The sequence below is a fragment of the Pongo abelii genome, chromosome 3 (genome assembly GCF_028885655.2).
Source record: "Pongo abelii isolate AG06213 chromosome 3, NHGRI_mPonAbe1-v2.0_pri, whole genome shotgun sequence".
Classification (NCBI taxonomy): Eukaryota; Metazoa; Chordata; class Mammalia; order Primates; family Hominidae; genus Pongo; species Pongo abelii.
The window spans coordinates 147,273,406-147,294,954 of NC_071988.2; the positions used below are offsets into that span (position 1 = coordinate 147,273,406).

General features: G+C 36.5%; 1 pseudogene; it reads right to left on the reverse strand.

The window, feature by feature from the left end:
• Positions 1-9,026: 9,026 nt before the first annotated feature.
• On the reverse strand, positions 9,027-10,051 carry LOC100461965 (transmembrane protein 248-like; annotated as a pseudogene).
• Positions 10,052-21,549: the final 11,498 nt, after the last annotated feature.

Genomic DNA, 21,549 nt, shown 5'->3' on the forward strand with positions numbered 1-21,549 from the left:
TAAAGAAAATGCATGTTCTGTTGGTTAAATGATATATACATTAGAATAAATTCATGTGAAATTGTGAAAAATAGAAATGCAATTACAGTTGGGACTCTTAATTGACTTCAGATCTCTCTCTCTCTCTCCCCTTCCTGTAACTTAACAGACTCAAGTCTTTAACAGAGAATAACACCACTCCTATAAAGACAGGCTTTTCTGGCCTCCAATGCAGATAATTACATAAGCATGCGATAGACTGCTGGTGCCTTCTGCTACTTTATGATATGATGTCTAGGGTTAGAGTTTAACTACCTTGAACCACAAGCTAACTTTAGAAATGAATAAAACAAGTCCATTTATATTGTAATAATAAGGTAGAAGGAGCCTGGATTTCCAAGGACATTTTGCACAGAGCCACCATACCAATCTTGGATTGCTTACTGTTGGACTTTTTACACATGATAAAATATACTTCAAATGTATCTAAACTACTGCTGTTTTGTATTTCTATTGCTCACAGTTTAACCTAATACTGATACAAAAGTATGATCAAAGTAACTTAAAATGGTTATATAATAGCCTAGATATTGCATTTTACACTATGAAATTCAGAGTTCATTAAGACACTGTAGAGGACATCTACTCTTTGTTCCTTTTCATTGCCTGTGCTTTTTCTTTGGTAACAGCATCCTGACTTTCCTTTGTGAATGGTATAGAGTCTTCTTGTGATGCTCATTCAAGGTGTCCTGGCATGCAATGTCTTTAGCCCTCCCTGGTAACTTAAATCCTAAGTAAAGAGTGAAGAATAGAAAGTATTTACTTCTGATGCAAAGTGGGAACACCCTAAGGAATTCCCCATCAGGTTCCTGGTATTCACAGCCCTGGCATTGCTAAGCTTGCAGAAATTTCCGAGCCTATTTCAATTTTATCTTTAATTCTATTGAGCTTCTAAGACCTATCATATAACTTTTTTCTGTTCTGATGATTTTATTCAGAGTTTGTTTGTTATTGCTCATAAGAGAAAAAGAAAAAAAATAAAGAAAAAAGGAAGGAAGGAAGGGAGTAAGGAAAGAAGGTAGGAAGGGCAATATTAAAACAACAAATTTAAAACTCAATAAGATACTGCAGTGGATGAATATCTGTGTCCCCTCAAAATGTATATGTTGAAATCCTAACGCTTGGCCGGGCGTGGTGGCTCATGCCTGTAATCCCAGCACTTTGGGAGGCCGAGGCGTGCAAATCACCTGAGGTCAGGAATTCAAGACCAGCCTGGCCAACGTGGTAAAACCCCGCCTCTACTAAAAATACAAAAAAAAATACCTGGGCATGGTGGCGGGCACCTGTAAGTAATTCCAGCTACTTGGGAGGCTGAGGCAGGAGAATCACTTGAACCTGGGAGGTGGAGGTTGCAGTGAGCCAAGACTGCGCCATTGGACTCCAGCCTGGGCAACAAGAGTGAAACTCCATCTCAAAAAACAAAAAACAAAAACCAAAAAAAAAGAAAGAAAAGAAAAGAAATCCTAATCCCCAATGTGAGTGGTCCTTTTAGGTGGTATGGCCTTTAAGAGGTGATTAGATCATGAGGAAAGAGACCTGATGAACGAGATTAGTGTCCTTATAAAAGAGGCCCAAGAGCACTCCCTTTTCCCTTCACCATGTGAGGACACAGTAAAAATATGGTTGTCTATAATCCAGTAAGAGGCTCCTCACCAGACAGTTCGTCTGTTGGCATCTCACTTTTGGACTTCCTAGCCTCCAGAACTGTGAGAAATACATTTCTGTTGTTTATTAGCCATGCAGTCTACAGTATCTTCTTTTTTCCCTCAGCCTCCTGAGTAGCTGGGATTACAGGTGCCCACCACCACGCCTGGCTAGTTTTTATATTTTTAGTAGATACGGGGTTTTACCATGTTGGCCAGGTTGGTCTTGAACTCCTGACCTCAAGTGATTACAGGCATAGTGTAATCCACTAGGATTACAGGCATAAGCCACTGTGCCTGGCCATCTACAGTATTTTATTACAGAAGCCCCAAAAGTCTAAGACGGATACTTAATCATTAAGCACCAGGTTACACCAATTACTTTGTAATTTGCTTATACTTTTCCCTCTAAATTTGGAGAAAAAAATGTTTTTCTAATTTTCTCTATAACTTTCATAGTTTCCAGAATTAGTCTATGGCTCACAGATAATAGACTCTGTCTTTAGTATTGAAAACCCTTTTATATAACCTCTTAGTAAAACTCATCTATTAGGGTTACTTTGAAGATCAGAAAGAAATATTTTAAAACATTTCCTAAGATATAGAATGTTTCAAATTAAAAGGTGATTATTGTTTTTCTAGAACAAGAGGACAGTATACTTCTAAAGTATTATTTTCTTATTCATTTATTAGAAGCCATTCATCAAAAACTAATCTCTGGAAAGTATTTGGAATTTTTTAAAACTATCTTTTGTGCCATCTTAAAGTTATGGTAAGAACAAATTAGAATTTTGCCTGACATTTTGTCACTTACAAGAGTTTTGTTAACCAAAAAAGTGTAGGAAACTATAAAATCCCTAAATCTTTTGATCATGACAAACAAGGTTTATATATTAAGCAGTGTCCTGTTCAAGAGGAATTGTACGTTTGTACAGAAATGTGTTTTTTGGTGTTATTGGTTATTGCTCTAGATCAAGTGCAATACTTCCTACCCATCGCTCTGAGTGAAAGATGTAACATACATTTTTCTTGGCTTCACAAAGACTGCTGCTTGCTCTTATATGGAGAATCTTAATACCAGAAAATGAGATGGACACATTTTGTAGAAAACAGAGTATTTAATGTGAGGTGAAAAAGACTCAAGCCCATACAAGTTAAAGGAATGTATAACTAGGTTTATTCCTGTCAGTTATATGCCCTCCCTACCTTTGCCTTCCACATTTTGTAGAAGTGAGAAGGAAGTATTAAAGTCCTAGGTGTTCTTAAGTTGGAGTTTGATAGAATTTTGTCCCATGAACTTGGATGAAGAGATTACTTAAAATAAGCTGGACACGGTGGCTCACACCTGCAATCCCAGCAATTTGGGAGGCCAAGGCGGGCAGATCACCTGAGGTCAGGAGTTTGAGACCAGCCTAGCCAATGTGGTGAAACCCAGCCAGGCATGGTGGTGCACACCTGTAGTCCTACTTACTCAGGAGGCTGAGGCAGGAGAATGGCTTGAACCAGAGAGGTGGAGGTTTCAGTGAGCTGAGATCACACCATTGTGCTCCAGCCTGGGCAACGAGCGAAACTCCATCTCAAAAAAATAAAAATAAATAAATAAATAAAATAGAATAAGCATTAATTAAAGAAACTAAAGAAGACCAAATAAATGGAGGGCTATCCCATGTTCAAGATTGGAAGAATTAATATTTTTAAAATGTTCATACTGCCCAAAGAGATTCACAGATTCAATGCAATTCCTAGCAAAATTCCAATGTCATTCATCACAGAAATAGAAAAAAAATCCTAAAATTTCTATACAACCACAAAAGACCCAGAAGAGCTAAAGCAATCTAGAAAAAAAGAACAAAGCTACAGGCACTACCTGACTTCAAAATATATTACAAAGCTGTAGTAATCAAAACAACATAGTATTGGCATAAAACAGACACATTGAGCAATGGAATAGAATAGAAAGTCCAGAAATAAGCCCATTTATCTACGGTCAATTGGTTTTCTAGAAAAGTGTCAAGAACACACAATAGGGAAAAGACAGCCTGTTCAATAAAGGATGTTGGAAAACTAAATATTCACATGGAGAAAATGAAAATAGACCTTTATCTTACCCCTTATACAAGAATAAATTCAAACTGGATGAAACCATAAATTGTAGAATTACTAGAAGAAAACAGGGGAAAAGCTCCAGGGCATTAGTTTGGATGGACCATAAGCTCCCTGAAAGAAAATGGCATTCCATTCACTCTTTTGGTTACCAATTAGTTGAATAAGCATATTTGAATGAATGAATGAATGACTACTATAAATGCTGTAAATTCATAACATCGCTTTGCTATTCACTCCCTTCACAACAATCCTGTTACACTTATATATGTTTATTTCCAAAGTTGCTAGGTGAGCTGAATTCATACACTTGTTTATTACAGATTGCAATGACTAGAGTCATTGTTTAGTTCTGTGGAGCTGCTGTAACAAATTTCCACAAACTACATGGCTTAAAACAATAGAAATTTATTCTCTCACAGTTTTGGTGGCTTAGAAGTCCAAATGCAAGGTGTCAGCCGGGGCACCTTCCCTCTGATGGAAGGATCCTTCCTTGCCTCCTCCTAGCTTCTGACTTGCAGTGGGCTCCTTGGTGTTCCTTAGCTTGTGGCAGCATGACCCCAATCTCTGTCTCTGTCATCACACAGCCTTCGTCTGTGCATCTCTCCATATTTACAAATTTCTCTCTCCTTATATGGACATCAGTATTGGATTTAGGGCTCACACTAATCCAGTATGACTTCATCTTTATTTGATTACATCTGCAAATACCCTATTTCCAAATAAGTTCACATTCACTGGAAATTGAACATCCAACACTTATAATCCTAAGTTGTACTTATATAGTTCTTCCTATGTGCCAGGCACTACTTTAAGGAGTTTACCTATATTGGTTTATTTAATTATCACAAGGGTTCTATGAAGTAGGTACTATCATTATCTCCATATTGTAGAATAGCCAACTGAGACAGAAAGAGATTATATAACCTTCATGGTCACATTGTGACATGGTCACATGGTCAAATAGAACTGGCCTTTCCCTATGGTCACATTTTAGATTCAAAACCTGGACAATTGGCTAAAATGTTCGTGCTTTTAATCATTACAGACTATAGTCTCTTGGTTAAGATGGGACTCATTCAATGAAGCAAATATTTTTGAGGATCTCTTTTGTTATGGAACCTATGCTTAATGATAAAGCTAGAGGGATGAAGATAAAACTCTAAATTTTAAGATATATATCTATATATAACTATATAGATATATATCTTATTTTCGTTAGCTTGCATTAAATGCTTCAATATGTAACACAGTCATCTTCCTTAGGAAGCGTATACTTGTGGAATTCCTTGTGGTATCCCTGGGAATCCCTTTACCGTGTATCCATGGCATTCTGCTTTTACTGGGCTCATTTCTTCCTACTGCCTGGAATATTTATCAAGGGAAGTTTTTCCTTTTCTCCTCTACTCTGTAATATATATATAGCTATATAACTATATATATATATATATATACACACACACACACGCACACACACACATATATACACATATATATATGTAACTTGAGAGATGGTTTGGATCTGGAGACAGACTGCTTATCCTCTCGGTGTGACCTTGGACAAATTATTATATATATACATATTTGCTTCAGACTTGTGAAGTGTTGAAGATTAAACAAGTTTATTGTGTACAGATTGCTTAGAATAGTGCCTGGCAAATATACTATTTTTATGCCATTAATTATTAACATTACCATTATTAACAATACCATTACTATTGAAAATAAATTCTAAATTATTTATTTTACATAGATGATCTATTAGGAGAAAATAAACCTTTATGTCAAAATGAATATTATTTTAATATATGTTTCACTTCTTCCACCTAACCTTGATGAGAATTGCTTATTTGCTTCAAAATACCCATAAACATCTGGACTTGAAAAAATATTCTTCTCTCTCCTGCTGTCTGGTGTGGTTCTTCTCACTCCACAAGTGGGGCAGATGAAACCAGAAGGATAGGTATATGCAGCATAACTTATGAGCACCTAAGTGTTAGGTCTGTGGCTGCCATCTCTCCCACCTTCTGTGAAATTCCTCCAGTTGGCGTAGGAAGTGACAAAGGTTCAGGAATCCTTGGATAAATATAAACACAAGTTTGAAAACTGTGACTGTGAGTTTGTTTGTTATAATGACTCATCCAGATGCAAGCAAACAATCTCATCAAGCTCTATACTTACTGGATTTCTAGAGTCACTTTCTTTTATGCTTAGTTATCAAACTATGCCATACACCCTCAGAAGTTTTTGTTCTTTCTAGGTGGCAAACTTCCTGAATAAATTTGTATTTAAATTAATATGTAACAACTGAATTTCACTTAGAATTGTTTTATTCTGATGTCTCACCTTTGTTACTAGCTTGGTGCAACAATAATTGTGAGTTTTGCAATTACTTTTAATGGATATTAAATATTAATGTTTTTCCCAGTACAAACACAAATAAGGGCTTGTTTGCTTTTTATATTTCAAAAGAAATAGGTCATTTGCCTTCAAAATGAACACATTGATGGCTTTCAGCTAGTGAAGTAGAAAATTTGGAAATGATATGCATTTGGGACATGAATTTTACTTTGACTAAAAAGAAACCTTATTAATTATGTATTATCTGTCTGGACCACTACTGTCAATGTGATTTAAAAGATGAATGGTTAAGCTAGGATAGTGAAGAGAAAAACCACTGTACATATGTTATCTGATGTTTACACAAGCATATTTATAAAGTAATGTTTAAATGTTGGGGCACATTTGCATTTATTTTTTCAGGAATAACATAATTAAAGAATGTGGGAAAAAGAAGTTTTAAGATAAACTATTTTTAAGTTCATACGTAGACTGTATGCTTTGTAGCAGAGAATAGAAGTGTGTACAAAAATAATTATTCCCCTCCCATATTCACTCTGGCGAATAGGTATGAATGATGAAATTTCCCTACTTGGAAAATATTTGCTTTCTTCATTCTGCTACTTTGGGCCTTAACCTAGGTCTAAAGTAAAGTAGTTTGGGGGTAAAGATGAGAGAAGGAAACTTCTGTTTCTGCCTTTAAGTAAGAAAACAGATACTGTGCAGTAATTTCTAGTAGTGTTAGATTCTTTCCTCAAATATATTGTTCTTTGCCTTTGCTTTCAGTTCAAAAACGGTAGCTTGGGGACAAAAAGCAAAACCTTAGAGTAGGAAAGGAAAAACTTCCCTTGATAAATATTCCAGGGAGTAGGAAGAAATGATCCCAGTAAAGGCAGAATGCCATGGATACACGGTAAAGGGATTCCCAGGGATACCACAAAGAATTCCACAAGTATAGGCTTCCTAAGGAAGATGACTGTGTTACATATTGAAGCATTTAATGCAATTTAATGAAAATAAGCAGATACTATATACTGAAATGCACATATGCGTTACAGATTGGAGCTTTTCATCAGTAACATAATAACTCCCCTTAGGTTTCATAGGCCTTTCCCAAACAGGCAGACAGACACATGTGATACTTGTGGAAAAAGATGGCTTTGCTTTTGTGAGATACGTAGTTGGATTAAGCTGATCAGAACAGAGGTTGTTCATTTTGTTTCTACTCAATAATTTCTGGCCTCTTGACAAACCTAATTTACTTTTTTTTAAAAAAATAGAAAAGTACCATAAATATATGAACTACATAATGTATGAATCTATTAGGAAAATTTGACATTTTCTCCACGTATGTGTAATTTGTTTCATTATATAACACATTTATCATATATTGTCTGGCTATTTACCCCACAAAAATAGGCATGTGAGTTATGTTTGCACACAATCTCTCAAATATAACTATCCCTGATGTGCAAGTATTTTTGAACTCAGAGGACTGTGTTGTAATTAATACTGATGGAGAAACCAGAGTTAGAAATGTCTTTAGCAGACACTATAACACATTTCCAGCTTGGGCCTGGACACTGTAGGTGGCACTACACATGTGCAACACTGGTTGAAAATAACTGAGCAGATTTAACACAATCATCTAGAGCAGGTATCAGCAAACTTTTTCTGTAACGGGACGGATAGTAAACATTGGGATTTGCAGGACATGTGCTCTCTGTACAACTTTTTAACTCTGCCACTATAGGCAAAAAGCAGCCACAGACAATGTGTAAATGAATGAATGTAGCTGTGTTCCAATAAAACTTTATTTAGATTTGGCTTATCAAGGCCTGATCTAAACATGGTAGTTTTTTTAAAAAATTGTGAGTTTGGAATGAATTTGGCCATAAATGTGAGTGTCCTTTGGATTTACATTTATTTCTACTTACTTGATGTTGTTCTTTCCTTTTTTACATTTTAAAGTGTTGATATGACTGCATTTTTTTTGTTTTAAAATGCAACTATTTTATTTTTTCTTCAAAAAGAAAAAAACAGTTTTTTTTGCAAGCAAAATGGGAAAAAAAGGCATTATTTTTACTGTAATTATTAAGCCATAGACATGTAAAATCCACAAAATGGATTGATGACTTTGGAAATGCAATATCATACCAAAGGTACAGGCTGTTTCAAACAGTCTGTACATACTGGGCTAAAACAAAAACCAAACTAAACCTTAATTCCACCAGCAATGAAACGTGTCTGTGGCCTTGGTAGAAACATCATGACTTGCTCTAACATGGCAAGATCCACAAATCCTCTCTAGTGCTATGTGGAAATATCCCACCAGGTCCCCAAGTCCAGAGGTGAGGTGGAAGACTGTGGTTGCACCCAGTGCAAAGCATTTGCATCATTGGACCAACTTCCAAATTGATTTTTATAAATATGTACAAATAGGCTAGGCGCAGTGTCTCACACCTGTAATCCCAGCACTTTGGGAGGCCGAGGCGGGCGGATCACGAGGTCGGGAGTTTGAGACAAGCCTGACCAACCTGGTGAAACCCCATCTCTACTAAAAATAAGAAAATTAGCCAGGTATGGTGGCACACACCTGTAATCCCAGCTACTCAGGAGGCTAAGGCAGGAGAATGGCTTAAAACCCAGAGGCTGAGGTTGCAGTGAGCTGTGATCGTGCCACTGCACTCCAGCCTGGGAGATAGAGTGAGACTCCATCTCAAAATAAATAAATAAATAAATACATACATACAAATAAGTTACAGGCACTTTAAATGTCTTTGGTTCGAATAACCCAACATTGCAAGATAATGTATTACAGATTGTCCAGGCCCAGGCTGGGTTCAACAGGCAAGGATTATGGTTCTCTCAATCTCTCTCAGAAAACAAGAAACTGTGGGATTAGGTGTCAGCCAAAGCTGTCTTCTCAGGACAATATTTAGGATTGCTCTGACACAATTTGTTGGGTCTGCCTTTGATAACAGTATAGCAAAACACTATTATCACCATCGTGAGGAGGAAGTAACTGGTATGCATTAGATGCAAATTTATTAATGAGCAGTCATTATCTGGAGCAATAACTGTATGCTTGGGATTAAAAGCACAATAGCCTTTTTCAGTGGGCCTTTTCTAACACCAGAAAAGACTGTAATCTTGAGCGTATTCTGTGTTGGCCTGTCTGTTCTAAAGATCTTGCACCAGAGTGTGGCATTGCTGTATGTGTCAGAAACATGGTGCGGTGGCTGCACAGTGATGGGGAATACACCCGGGGTGTCCGTGAGGGTCATGCAGGCTGTGAACACCATCTGCTCATGGTGACCATCAAGAGCACAGCTATCTGATGTCCAAGCTGCAGGCAGAGTAAAGGTAATATTTATCTCTTTGTGGGCTTCTCTGTCGGAAAGTCCAATCTGATGACCTAAAATGACTGAATACAGATGAGTGATGCCATGAGAGTACCCTCCAAATAATTTGAGTGGGTCCAGGGTTAGGGTGATTTTGACTGAGATGTTAACTGGGCCTGAATCCTCCAGGGCCTGGGAAGACCTGGTGGATGCTCTGGCAATGCTCTGGCCTGCATGGTCATGCTTCCCAAAGTTTTGGTGTCATTTTTGAGATGCCTTAATGTTTCATTTTCTGGTGCACACAAGTCCAAATCATTAAACCGTAGCGGAAAAGTATTCCAATCTTCTGCCATTTCTGGTGACTTAATCTCCTTGATTTTGAAGAAACGGTCCAGGGTTGGGAAAGCTATGCCATGGAGCCCACAGTGATCATAAAGACCAACAAGGAGGCTGACTGATGATGTATACCTTCAGATTCTCCAGGGGGTTGATGTTAAAAATTATTCTTATAAGCTCCACCCAAACTTGGCTGGCACCTGTATGCCTGCAGGCCCAGCCAGCCAGCTGCTCAATGGTGTGCATCAGTCCCAGGGCCACTGGGCACCAGGCTCACCACTGTGCTGGGGGCAATGTCTAGCTGGGTCCGTAGGGCCAAGGTGAGGACCAGAGACCAGCTGAGCTCCTGAAGCTGCAACACAGGGTCTGCTTGACTCCTGTAACCACATTTAAATATTCTTAAAAATTGCTCAATCTTGAACTTTCCCACAGAAGTTCCTTTGTTGAATATCTTTAATTAAATGTAAGGGATATAACCTGTTATATTTTAGAAAGTTTTAATAGATATTGACTAAGATGTCTGCAGGACAAGATAAAGTTAAATTAAGTAAGGAATATGAGACATAGAGTTACAGTAGGATAGAAAATTAAGATGTAATATGATGAGATGCACAAAAGACAGTATTCACATGCTAGATGTAGATCATGTTTTTATCTCAAAGCCTTCTAAACAGGTAATGTGAAAAAAGAAACATGATTTATGTCAGAATGTTCAAAAGTTGAAATCTTATTTGTGCCACCAGCAAAGTACAATGTGGGATTACTAATTCCAAGATATGAGAGAAATTTTTCTTGTGCTCTCCATCACTAAAACAATAGTAATGTCCTTGCAATTTATAAAATCTTTGTAAAAGGAGATTTTTGGTAAACACATTGGTTGCTTAGGGCACCTTAACTGAAACTTTTGGTTAAAATATTGGTTATATAATTGCTTCAATATTACTTTACAGTTGACCTTTGAAAAACATAGGGGTTAGAGATGCTGACCCTCTGCTCAGTTGAAAATTCATGAACAACTTTTCACTCCCCCAAACCTAATTACTAATAGTCTACTATTAACCAGAAGTCTTACTGATAACACAAATAGTCAATTAACACATATGATGTGTATGTATTATATAATGTATTCTCACAATAAATTAAGTCAGAGAAAGGAAAATAGTATTAAGAAAATTGTAAGGAAGAGAAAATATATTTACTATACAATAAGTGGAAATTGATCATCATAAAGGTCTTTGTCCTGATTGTGTTCACACTGAATAGGCTGAGGAAGAGAAGGAAAAGAAAGGGTTGGTCTTGCTGTCTCATGGATGGCAGAGGTGGATGAGGTGAAGGAGGTGGAAGAAGAGGCAGGAGAATTAGGTACACCATGTGTAACCTTAAGGAAATACATTGTAATTTCTAACTTTTTTTCTTTTTCCTTTCTCTAGAAATGTTTCTAATGGTACCAATACTCTTTACACCATTTTACTTTAGTTTTAGCACTCATATAGAAAAATCGGTGTCATAAAAGAAGTCCAAAGCAGCCCTAAATAATCAGAACCCTCCGCCAAGTTGTCCAATGTCAATTTGTTTTCTGGCACTGCTTCTTCTATGACTTCTTTCTCATCACCTGGGACTGGGTCAGAAATACTGACCTCCATCAAGTTCCTTCTGTTAATACCTCCAGTGTGATGTTTATTAGCACTTAAATTTATGTAAGATCCACATCTTGAAACCCTTTCCTCCCTAATTTTTTTTATATATATCCAGAAGCTCTTTCATTATTTCCTTGATTGGCTATGTTGTAAATCTTGTGATGTTACAGAATTTTCTCCAGCAGAAATTTATTGTTTTGATCTTGATAACTTTCATGACTTTTTCTATCACAATGTGGGCATCTTCACTGGTGTAATTTTCCAGACTCATGGTCTCTCAATCGTGTTTCTCTTCCACAGCTTTGACAATCTTTTTTATAGAGTACCATTTATTATGAGCCTTAATAATCCTTATGACCCCTTGATCTAGAAGCTGAATTAGAGATATGTTTGGCGGCAAATAGACTTCTTTGATGCCTTTGATGTTGAACTCATGGGATTCTGAGCGGCCAAGGGTTTGTCTAATCAAAAGAATGCTAAAAGGCAGCCCTTTACTGGAAAGGTACCTTCTGGCATCAAGGACAAAGCATCAATTGAACCAATCCAGAAAAACGGTTCTTGTCCAGGTCTCCTTGTTGTAAAACCAAAAGACTAGCAGCTGGTGTTTATCTTTCCCTTCAAGGCTTGGGGGTTCGTAGCTTTATACAAAAGGTCAGTCCTGATCATAAACTCAACTTCATTTATATAAAACAGTAGAGTTAGCCTATCCCTTTCTGCCTTAAATCCTAGTGCTCACTTCTCTTCCTTATTAATATCCTTTAAGACATTTTTTTTCCAGAATAGGGTGCTTTTGTCTACATTAAAATCCCCTTCAGGTCGATATCTTTTCTCCTCAATACTTTTCTTAATGGGAATTCATCTGCTATCTCTTGGTCAATAGAAAGTGCTTTTCCTGTTATTTTGATATTTTTTAAGCCAAACTTCTTTCTAAAACTATTAAATCATTCTTTGCTGGCATTAAATCCTCCAGCTTTAGATTCTACATTTTCCTTTTGCTTTGTCATAAAATGACTTCATTTTTTATCAAATCATGTTAGAGTCTATCTAGGCTTTAACTATATTAAAGTCTAAAGACTCTATCTTATTGCTATAAAGAAAGAGAATTTCTTATAGCAATCTTGTATCCACATAAAAGCTACATTTTCAATATAAGATAATAAGATATTTTGCAAAAAGTACAAGGTTTGTTCACCTGCTGGCATAGCTGTAGAAAGGGCTTCATGTATCTTTTTTTTTTTTTTTTTTTTTTTAACAATGATCCTTACCCTGGATTCATTTATCTTGAAATGGCAGGCAAACACAACTGCAGACCTCAATTTAAAGTATATGTCAAGCAATTAACCTTTTTTCTTGCAATTTCATGACTTTTCTCTGCTTTTGGGAGCACTTCCTGCATCACTAATGGCACTTTATTTTGGGTCCTATCATGTTATTCAAGGTTTATGATATTGCACTAAACGTGGCAAATATATGAGTATAATGAGAGATCTCTTTTTACTGTGATAAACAGTTTACTGTAGTGAGGAACTGCTCACATAGAGATAATTAACATCACAAGGTGTTTTCAGCAGATACTCACAACACTTCAACTCACTGCAATAGCAACAAGAGGTGGCTGCAAAATTATTACAGTAGTACAGTATGTATTGCAGTTAATTTTATGTGGTTTTGATTTAATACTGGATCTTTACATTTGTTTACATTTCCGTGGACTGTGAATGAGGTCATGTATTTTCAATAAGTGTGTGTATAAATTTTGATAAATTTTAACTTTTGTAATAGATTTGTGTGTATTTTATGGTAGTAAAGGATAAAATGGAATAATATCTACATATATTTTACTCATTCATGACATATAACTTTTTATTTTTTTAGTTATTTCTAGGCTATGAGGTTTATCTGTGAGTTTTTTCAAATTTTCTCGTCTCCTGAAAATTTTCTAATATATTTGTTGAAAAAGATCTGTGTATAAATGGTCCTGCGCAGTGAAAATCCCTGTTATTCAAAGGTCAACTGTATTTTGAAGAAAACCTTAGTGTTAATATAACAGATCTCTAAAGGGGCAATGATAAAATGTGTTAAATAAAGTAAAAGGGAAGATTGGAGATTAAAATAGTAATTGGAATTAAACCCATCTTCAATGTACTGAGAACTGTGGCTCAGAAAACACCAGAAGTCACAGAATCTTTGGAAAAGAATACAGGGAAAAACCTTAACAAGTACATTATTTCTTATGGCATAGGTAGCCTTTTGCCCAAATCATAAGGCAGAGGAATGTTCTCCTGGCAGCCCACTGAGGGTGCGAGAAAAAGACAGAGCTGAGAATCAGGCTGGGACAGATATGAAGAAAATACTGTACTTGGGGTTTGTACCTCAAAAACATGTAGAGAGGAATAAAGGCAGCCAGAAACCAGAATTTAGTGCAACACTGGGAAACTGAAAGCAACAAGAGTGGAGTCATGGGATTTCTGTATAAGCAGAGACAGCCAGCTACAACTTAGTTTTACAGTATAGTAAGTGAATAGGTAAAGCCAAGGAGACAACAAAGCAGTGGAATGGAAACAGTAGCAGCAAAATTCCTTGAATTAGACAAAGAACTCAAATCTAAAGGAAGTCTTACAAACATTTTCAAGAATTACCTTTTTAAGAGTTATTTCTCTCAGAATATGATCACCTTGGCAGTAACAAGCTTGGAATCCCCAAAAAGGATGAATAAAAAGCACCTGAGTACATAAATGCATAAATATGAAACAAAAGGAAAATAGGCAGAGGTCAGATTTCTACTGTAAAATATGAACCTATAATTGAATCTTAATATTTGTCTATTTATAGGTAGCTTGGGTGAAATTATACAAGTCACTTTGTGTAGGGAAGAGCTAGCATTTACTAGGTGAAAAAAATACACTTCATTTTACGTTTGCAATTTCATTTAAACTTTGGAAGAATGCTGATTCTGCATCTAAATCGCAGGACTATTAAACAGCTTTCCTAAGGCCTCACATCTATGTGAGTCAGTCTTGAATCTTACTTTCACTTCCCTGGCTGACTCCTCTCCAGGGCACTCCTTCCCATCACAGGTTGACGCTGGGTCTGGACACAGCATTGTTGCAACAAGAATGTAAACTAGAGCAACTGCTGTGCTTTGAATCCTGACTCAGCCACTCATGCCTCTCTAGGACTTGAGGCATGTTAGTTACTTTTCCTGCACGTCAGTTTCTGCCTTTATAGAGTGGGACGACAGAACCTGCCTCACAGTCACAGAGCGAGGATGAAATGAGATAGTGAAAGCCCAGCACTTCTTTGGAGCTCGCAGGACTGCCATATCTTAAAGTTCCCATTAAATATCTGGACAGGGGCAAAGCTGCAGCACTGAATTACAAGCACATAGTAAGCACTCAACATGAAGTTACTGTGATTCAAACAAAGCAAAATGGATATTTTTGACAATATTTATTGGCTACATATGACATTATTATAGCTTCTTCTACAAAAAAAATGCAAGAAATCTTTGCATCCCACCAAAAAATAGCTAAAATGGGAATTTCTTATCATTATAATTCTTCATTTCAACTTTGTTTAATTATAGCCTAGACAACGAGGGATTTAGTTTATTTTCTTTAGCTATTCTAGTAAAAGCTTCACATACAAATGTTCAGTTTCATTCACAGCTAATATTTTTTCAATAAATAACATAATACTTCTTTTACAAAATACAGTTAGAATCTATATTTGCCTGGCTTATCATAAATAATCACAATTCTTGCTCCACATTCATTGAAGTTAATACAAAAACTTGTCAGAAAACCAACAATCTAACCACAGTAAGTTATGTAGATTTTAAAGTCATGTAGATTTTACCAAATATTTCAACCCCTCTTAACATAAACTTTTATGAAATACATTCCGGGCTGAGCATAGTGGCTCATGCCTATAATCCCAACACTTTGGGAGACAGAGGAGGGCAGATAACTTGAGCCCAGGAGTTCGAGATCAGCCTGGGCAACATAGGGAGACCCTGTTTCTACAAATATACAAAAATTAGTCGGGCATGGTGGTGCGTGACTGTTGTCACAGGTATTTGGGAGGCTGAGGTGGGAAGAATGCCAGCACCCAGGAAGTTGAGGTTGCAGTGAGCTTTGATCACGCCACTGCACTCCAGTCCAGCCAGGGCAAGGAGAGTGAGACTGTTTCGAACACACACACACACACATACACACACACACACACACACTCTTAAATTCTTTTAGTTTTACCCCTTTAAGATCTCCCTGCAATTGCAACCTCTTTTTCTGTCTTCCCCACACAGTCACATCCAATCCTTCCTATTTTGCACAGATTCTCTCCTTAGTTTAAATTACTTACTCAGGAAAACAAACTCAAAAATTAGCTAATTTTTAATGAAAGCCACTGAGAAAACAGCTCAGCTGAAAGAAAGAGCTGAGTCCCTTGTTTCTTAAGTGTTGCCTTCCTGTTCTCACCCTGAGAGATGTCATCTACCCCAGTGAAATCTTTGTCAGAAATAGTTTCAATGCTTGAGAGATACTTGAAGCTACCTATTTGTACGTTTTGACCACTCTGTGCCCTTTCTCTCTACCTGAGTGTTCCTCTAGACTAAAGTAGTCTCAGAGTGGGGCTAGCAGGCCCTCCATGGTGTCTATGCAACCCTCTGTCCCTGACCTACCAGCAGCCAGCACAGACTAAGGCAACAGTATTCAAATAGGATGAAAAGATGTTCATAGCTTATTTGAATGTTAAGTGTCTTTCTTTATGCAGTGGCTTTGTTGTTTATGTTGTCATAGAATAAATAGTATGGTGGTTTATTTTTATTTCTTTTGAAAAGTGCATAGCTGATTTAATGTATATTCATGTTTCATAATGTATTCTCTTATATGTCTCTCTATATATGTATTCTGCATTCTCTCTCTATATATATTCTCTCTCTCTCTCTCTCTCTCTCTCTCTCTCTCTCTCTCTCTATATATATATATATATATATATATATATATGCCCTTCTGGCATATATGGAGGTTACTTTATGATCTTGGTATAGGGGAGATGTTACAACGTCATGTTTCTTAAGGCTTTGATGCTGTCTCATTATTTTTACCTAGACAATATATACTCTTTTCCAGAAACATATGCAAATGTAGGCTTCTTTATGAACCCTTCCTTTCCCTTCCTGAGACAAGTTAATCACAGCCTCTTCTGAATTGCTTCTATTGTTTGCTCCTCAAAGGCATTCCATATTGTTCTAATATAAAGTTTCTTCTCCCTGACTCTTACAGAGGTATTCCTGTTGCATAGAAAACTACCTGCCACATAGAACATGAAATATTTATGTTAATTGAATATATTGAAGCCAGTGAGGCAGATTATTGGTTTGAATTTTCAGATATTAATTTTGATAAGCAATGGTTTTGCAATTGGTTTTTAACCAGATAAACAAAAATGTATTTAATGTAGATGGGCACAAGTGAACAACACTCATGATTGGACTTGCAAAACAAAAATCTCTATGTGCACTTTTTTTGAAATCAAGGCAAACCAAAGGATTTTTTATAAATATTGTTATTCTACTAGAAATTACATCACTTTTCCCCATTGCTATGAAATTTAGTGGTTTATATTGTTCAGTGTAGATATGTTATCATAGAAATTATTGTTCTGACTTTCCTCAAAACTAGCTTTGTGAACCCATGTGTGTGTGCGTGTGTGTGAGGGAGTATACACAATAGAATTAATTCTTGTTCAGTGATCACATTATGGAAAGTGCATTGAACAACGGCCAGTGGCAATTATATATGTGCATGTAAACACAGCAACACACCAGCCCTGGCCTCCTTCTGGTGCAATAGCCAGTGTCATGACTTTACTATGTCCAATGGAATTAAAATTGGACATGTGTAATTCTATCATTCATCACTGTTTCTCTTTCTTAGATATGGTGATAGAGTATATTATTTATTACAGAAAAATTTAAATTAATACCTATAAACTCTTGCAAAATAATTGAAGAATACACCAATTAACCTTCCTCCCATTTTGGAGTAATTTCTTTAAAATAATTTCTGTCTTCTAAGTGTTTTAATTCATTTTGCTTGCAACTATTTCAAGAGCAGGCTGTTGTCTTTATAAAGCTCTCTAAACGGGCTCCAAATTTGAGAAAAGAAGAAAATGTCTTTACAATTATGAATATTTCTGTAAATTTCAAGAGATTCTTGTGTTATTTGCCTCATTTCCCAAAGTGTTAGATGGAAGTGAAAATTACTCCCTACTAATAATGCCAACACTATAATTCAGTTACTTTTCTATGCTCAAATAATTATCTGACATTAAAATTAAGAATAACCGACTTGATCTCACTTAACTTTATGTTCAGGTCTTTCATCTTGTGCACTGATGACAGCTGGAGTCCTGAACTACTCTGCAATATTTCCTTCAAAATACCAGCACTGAGGTATAGTCTTGTGACAGTTAATAAAGACAGGAACATGGCATAAAAATCCTCTAAGACTTAATCACAATTGGATAGATAGCAACAAAATATTCTAAAAATGTAATAAAATGTCTGTATTGATGATAATGAACCTGGAGGTGTTTTCTGGAGAGAAGAATTGTGTTTATAATTACTCCTCAAATGTATTAATTTTTACTTCTTGGGGATTCTAATGGTATTGCTGATTTTGTTAGCTTGGTTTGACTTTGGGTTTTACAATTTTTTCCTTAACTCCCTTGTCTGTATTGAATATTCTTCACTTCATCCTCATCATCACTGTCCATCATCATCACGGTCCATCATCACTGTCCTAACCAACATCACTGTCCTAACCATGATTGTAAACAGTAGGACTAAAGAGAAGGAAAGTATCCTTTCTTTCATTTACACTGCTTACTTTTATATGTAAGATATCTCTTACATAGTATTTTGTTTACTGAAAATGGGCAGCTTTAAGATCATATGAAAGAACTTATTTCCCTTAAGATTAAATTATATGAAAATGTTGAATCTAAATTCAGGCTTTATAATCAAGCTAGAGGGAAAAATACTCCTTCTGGAGTTCAAATTTTTGGCAGCACTTTAGGATGGGACCGGTGGCTGTGATACTGGATAGCTACTGAACAAGAAATAACATCACTTAGAGTTTGGAGCCCAGTGCTAGTTTGTGCCAAATTCTTTGTCTTCATAAATATTTATGAGTGATTTCTGCCATCTCGTTAGAATGTAATTCAAAGACAACAGGTGCAAGCAATGATTGCTCAAGCTAGGCCAACTAACTTTGTTATTGTGTTCCAAGTTTTACATTTAGAAGAATCTGTAGAAAGTTGTCTCTGTGACATCTTTGGTTTATTGATTTCATTTAAAAGATGTTGGTTGGGCACTTCTAAATTTCAGTGACCTGCTTCCAGTGAGCTGCAGTCTAGTTTGAAAAACAAATGCTAAAGGAAAAATTATACAAATAATCCTTTAGTTACCTTTGGGAAGAGTGTCATGGAAGAAATATAGAGTGAACTGTGAGAGTCTGCCTCATACAGACTGTTAAACAAGGCGTACTGGGACTTGCAGAATGAGTCGGAGTTCCCTAGGCCAAGTGGAGCTGAAAAGGAATGGAGGGAGACCACTCAGGAGAGACTGAGATGCCTGGGTTAGGGTCTTGAGGCAGAATGGCACTTGCTCCTCCTAAAAGCAGAAAGAAGACAACAGTGGCTGGGGCACAGTGAGTCAAGGAGGGAGGTGAGACTAGCAAAATAATCAGAAATGAGATCTTAAAAAGTTTTGTAAGTCATGCTAAACAATCATATTCATCCAAGGCATTGGACAGACATCTGTTGATGGCTTACTGTTACTGTGTACCAAGCACTTTTCTAGGTGCTGGAAATATGGCAGTGATTGAAAGAAAAGAAAACCACTCTTGCACTTAAACATTAGGGAGACAGGAAATATGTAAGTGAGTAAAAATATGGTAGGTCAATAAGGGTTATGGAGAAAAATAAAATAATGAGGATATAAAATTGCAAACATGGCCGGGTGCGGTGGCTCACGTCTGTAATCCCAGCACTTTGGGAGGCCGAGGAGGGCGGATCACGAGGTCAGGAGATGAAGACCATCTGGCTAATATGGTGAAACCGTGTCTCTACTAAAAATACAAAAAATTAGCTGGGCATGGTGGCACACACCTGTAGTCCCAGCTACTCGGGAGGCTGAGGCAGGAGAATCGCTTGAACCCAGGACAGGAGGTGGAGACTGCAGAGAGCTGAGATCGTGCCACTGCACCTAGCCTGGGTGACAGAGAGACACTCCGTCTAAAAGAAAAAAAAAAATGCAAACAAAGGTGTGCTATTTTATTAGGATACTCAGAGAAAACCTTATTATAAAGAGACACGTAAGTAGATAATTGAAGAATGTGAAAACTGAGTAACATCTTGGAAAATGATGATTCATTAAACAGGAGTTTTCAGTCTGGCCTCCCTCCTAGAATTCAGGTAGCCTATGAACTTGATTTGGAAAAAAATATGGAAATATTCCTCCCAATAACCTGTATGTGAAATTTAGTGTTCCCTTCAATTTTGAATTTTGTCAGTAATCTACAAGAGTCCTAGCAGCACCTGTAATGTTGTTACTCAATTTACAGATATTGTATTTTATATAACAGTGTTAAGATACCCTGAAATATCATTTACTCTCATCTCTATTTTGGCATTATGATTATTCTTAGATGTGCTGCTAGATCTCATTTTGATGAATTAATTAAAAAGCATATATGTTACTATAAAAATTTGCTTTAAAATATTTTTGATACTTTTGTTTCAATATAATTGATTACATTTGTAATTCTGTGAGTTTTGTATGCATTATGAAACATCATTCTGAGAAACCTCTATCTGCTTTACTCAACCCTCCTTCCAGGAAGGGTCCATGGTGCAGAAAATATGAAGAGTCTCCATGTTAGAGGGAATAAGGAGAAAAGCCCTGATATAAAAGTGTACTTGATATGTTCAAGAGACAGCTCTGAGAACAGTGAGGAGGAAGCAGAAGGGTCGGGCAGGAGTGGTGAAAAAAGAGAGCAGGAGGTAGAAGGCAGATCAGCCGATCATGGCAGGGCTTTGCACCTGAACAGTGAGAGGTTATTAAAGGGTTTAAAGTTAGGGAGCCAAATTAAAAACATTCAGAAAGCCTAGTGATAAAGAGAAATATTAAAAACTAATTAATACCAATAACATTTTACCTAACTGAACTAATCGCCTTGCTCCCTATGAGAGCTATGAAAATACATTGCTTTCCTCCAAAGCACTTTGCTTGTTAAATCAAATGTTTCAGGGTCAAGGCTGTGCTATACTTTATCAGTTGAAAATTAAACCTTGTGAATTAGAATACTATCTAGAAACAATTTCCTTCTCTGTTTTCAATTTTCTACATGCTGAGCTTTCTAAATTTGCATTTGCTTTTTTTTTTTTTAACCAGTAAAGTCGCATCCTTTTCTCTTAATTTATTTTACATCTGCAATATCAGGGTTTTCAAGTGTAAGACTTGAAGTTAAATGGCAGCATTTACTGTCTTACGTACTAGGAGAGAAAGCACATGTGTTTTTATCAGCTCTGCCACTGTGTGATTTTTAACACTGCATTTGTCTGGCCAGGCCTGCCTGTACTTCTCAGTGTTGCTCTGTGACATCTCGTCCTCCCGCTCACATTCCAATCGAGCTGCTCATTACCCTCAGAGTGGATTCCAGTGGATGATTCTTTCTTGTGACATGTGAAAAATCATTTTCATTCCTATTACACAAACCTTTCTAAGTTACCTCTTCAGGTTTATTTACCAGCTTATTTTCTTTCTCCAGTCAAGAAGAGCCTGGTTTTAACTGCTTTTTTTAAAAAAATTAGCAAATCTGATGTTATTTCCGTTATTGTTCCAATAGAAAATTTATTCTCTTAGACTTTTCATAGATTCAAATTTCAATACTTTTTTAAATCATAATTTATACTTTTTTCTTTCCATGATATGTTTGATTTGTTTATCTTCCTCAATTTACTTTCTTGATACATTATTTTCTTTTTTTCTTAGCTGATATTTACAGAACTGTTAATGACTTTTTTTCTAGGATAAAGAAA